At 39.0% G+C, this 3,765-nt stretch overlaps 1 non-coding gene across 1 annotated transcript; it reads left to right on the top strand.

The window, feature by feature from the left end:
* Positions 1–637: 637 nt before the first annotated feature.
* Positions 638–744, top strand: LOC148789899 (small nucleolar RNA R71). The gene has a single exon (XR_016079914.1). It is a non-coding gene; the product is annotated as a small nucleolar RNA R71 (small nucleolar RNA).
* Positions 745–3,765: the final 3,021 nt, after the last annotated feature.

Genomic DNA, 3,765 nt, shown 5'->3' with positions numbered 1-3,765 from the left:
CAACATGCTTACAATCTGCCCCACTTGAACCTCTAAGTTTTTAATTGATGTTTCTTGACTTTGGAACCTTGCTTCAGTGGCATTAATGAACTTAGAGATCATTTCCTCCAGATTGTTCTTTTTTTCTTGTGGGGGCGGCTGTGGTAGGAAACCCATGGGTGCCTTTTGCTGATTGTTACTCCATGAGAAGTTTGGGTGATTCCTCCACCCTGGGTTGTATGTGTTGGAGTGTGGGTTGAAATTTGACCTGCCAGCATGAGAGATAAAATTAGCATTCTCATGGGAAATAAAAGGAATATTTAATTGACAATCAGAATTAGTAGGTCCTATTTGACCTCATAAATCGCATGAGATGCTAGATGGTGTATTAATGGCTGCAATATTAAAAGCATCAAACTTCTTATTCAGACTAGCAAGTTGCGCAGATATGGCTGCAAGGGAATCGATATGGTGTACTCCCCTCTGATTGGTTCGATCATTGCTCCACTGGTAGCTGTTTGACACCATGTCTTCTATTAGGTCATAAGCTTCCTCCGGTGTTTTCCTCATGATCATACCACCTACGGCTGCATCAATAATGGATCGATTAGAGGGGTTGCTACCATTGTAAAAAGTCTGAATCTGTTGCCAAGTTGGTATCCCATGGTGAGGACATTTCCTAAGCATCTCCTTGAATCGTTCCCATGCTTCATACAAGGATTCCCTCTCAAATTAAGCAAAAGTAGTAATATCATTAATTAACTTTGCTGTTTTGGAGGGTGGGAAATATTTAGCAAAAAATTTCTGGGTTAGATCATTCCAAGTGGTGATACTTCCTGTAGGGAGTGAGTTAAGCCAATCTTTAGCTCTATCACGCAATGAAAAAGGAAATAATCTAAGCTTAATTGCATCATCACTAACTCCATTATGTTTAAAAGTATCACATATTTCTAAGAAGTTAACAATGTGTGCATTAGGGTCATCACTTGGTAACCCACTAAACTGAATGCTTGTCTGGATCATTTGAATTATTGCAGGCTTGATTTCAAAATTGTTGGCATGAATGGTGGACTTGCAAATGCTAGATGTCGCACCATCAATGTTTGGATAAGCATAGTCCAAGAGGGTGCGATTTTCTGCCATCTCTCCTTCAATCTCTATGGCTGGTTCGCAAATAACAACCTCCTCTCTTGCTTTTCTTTTGTTGGCCGTTTGCAATAAGCGAAGGGTCCTCTCAATTTCTGGATCGAATTCAGCTCGTCCTTCCTTTCTAGTGCGTGTCATGCACTAGTAAATCTGAACCAGAGAGAATTCAAACAAATAAACAAAAATAAAAATAATAACAGAAATAAAAAGAAAATAAAAACAGAAATAAAAGGTCCAAATTAATCAAGGTTAACAAATTCTAATATTATTTTAGGATTAAATCCCCGGCAACGGCACCAAAAACTTGATAGCTATAAACATATAACCCTAGCAAGTGCACTAGTTATCAAGTAGTATAAAATTATCGTTTCCACGGGGATTTAACAAAATAAGTATTAGAACCATTGTCTTTCCTAATTATTTGGACAATCGAAATTCAGATTTTTAAGGGTAAGAACTACTGATAATAAAAACTAGAAAAAGAAAATAGAAGCAAGTGTGATCACTAACCGAATATGCAATGGATGAAATCGCTAGGACATTTGGTCCACCTAACTAATGCAATGAATATTTATGGGTTCGATTTACCAAGATTAGTTGTCATTCTCATCAGCTGAAGTCTTTCCAATTTTATTTAATATTCTCTCTCGAGATATACTAAACCTATGCCCATCAGGTAACCCTTCGATCTCTCGAGTAGAACTCTCAAGATGGGAGTGCATTAAGTCCAAGAAGACCATGAAATTCAGATGAATCATGTATATATATCTCTATATACCATTCAATTCACACTATGAATTATTTAGTCGATTATGTGAATTCCTCTCTCGATTCATTCACATAACTCAAATCAATTAAGAGGTGGCCAAGCTCTTAATTGCATTAAGCACAATAATTCATAGACTATATGAAAATCACAATCTTGGATAAATCATAAAGATAAAAATATATTCATTAACATAATTAGGCTTTTCCTCAGCCCTAGCAAAAAACAAATCAGTTCATGATAGAAGAATTAAAGTAAACAAAGGGAAAGAAAGAACTCTTAGAATCGCCCTTGATGCTGAGATCTCCTCCTCTTGCCGCCACCTTCTTCTTTAATTCTTGCTTCTTTCTTGACTGATTGCTCTTTTCTTCGTGATTCAATCCCCAAGATTGAGTGATTGTGTGATGCCTAAAGCTGGTCCGCCCCCTCCTTTATATAGCTTAAAGGGGAGGGGGTGGTCTCCTACTTCCTCTTGAAGTTGATCTTTACAAGAATAGAAAAGTCCTATCCTAATTCTAATCTTATCTTTTTATCTAATGAACTCAATCATCATATCTCTCTAAGATTACATCAAGAATTTAGATCTGTAAGGACTCTTCTCAGTTTCTAGTTCTTGGATTCGTATTAGACCTCCTCTGCGAATTGGGCTTCAGCCAAGCTTTTCTGCATGTTGGGCTTCAACTGCGGATTGGGCCTTCCTATGAATTTTCCGCGACTTCGGGCCCGGATTTGACTTCGATGAAGGCCGAATCTGTGAAATCCCAAAACATGAAAGTTGTGTATTTTTATCTTATCTTTCCAGTGGATCTTTAATCAGCCCATTCGGAGTTGGGATACGTGAGTTAGGTCCAGATTACTGAACAATGTCGAAACTATGAAAAATCATCCGATTTGTCTTTCTTTGCTCCTGATGCCTTCTTTCATGCCCCGAACAGAAATATGAGTCTAATTAGATGCTAATTTGGTATAAAAGACATAATAATTGGGGATAAAAATATGATAAGTTCTACTATCATCACCAAGAACCGAATCCTTCAGCAAGAATCCGGTGGAGGCAGTGAGCACGACTTTAGATCTGCCTTTCTCCAAAGACTGATATCAAGAACTATTCTTGGTCGCTCCTACAAAACTGGAGATCAAACTGGCAGTAGGCTGCAGCTAGAGGAGAATGCAGGGAGAAGATGGCACAGTCACACTGTTGCTGTCTTCTCTCTGTATGATCTAAGATCTGATCTCTGGGATGCTAGGATGAACTGAATGGTTCGCCACCACCTCCTTTTATAGGCTTAATGAGATCAGTTCCTAATCCCATTAGGAGTTTCCTGATTCAAATCCTTATTTGAATCTGGACTCTCTTTAATTGATAAGGATAAATCCTTATCTTATCTGCAGATTAGATCAGTTCTCTCCTAATCTTATTAGGAGGTTTCCAAATCCAAATTCAGATTTGGACTCTCTGAGTGGTTAGTAATAACTCCCTATCCCATCTACTGATCCAATCCCAGATCTGCCACTCTCTTTAATTAGTTCAACTAAAGTAGTTCGAAATGGGCTTTAGGCCCAATAAGTGTTATGTGCTCAGTGGCCTTCCAAACTGCTAGCTAGTTGGGCTTCTTTGTATGGTGTGGGTCCCAAACATTGATCTACACATCAGCCACGGGTTCAGCCCAGCCTCTGTTACAAGGCCTGGCCGAATTCACTGAAAAGACAATCAACCCTCTGAAGCCCATCACATGGGCTCCTAATGGGCCCAACACTTACACTAAGTGGTCATTGGGCCAAGCCACCTTATAAAAACCCAGGGACTGTGGGCAGATGCAAGATTAGCCCATCAGGTAATTACCCTCAATGGTCTTACACTTAACCTTTCAGCC

Source organism: Nelumbo nucifera, chromosome 8 (assembly GCF_055504915.1).
Source record: "Nelumbo nucifera cultivar China Antique chromosome 8, China Antique-T2T, whole genome shotgun sequence".
NCBI lineage: Eukaryota > Viridiplantae > Streptophyta > Magnoliopsida > Proteales > Nelumbonaceae > Nelumbo > Nelumbo nucifera.
This window is presented reverse-complemented; position numbering and strand designations above follow the sequence as displayed.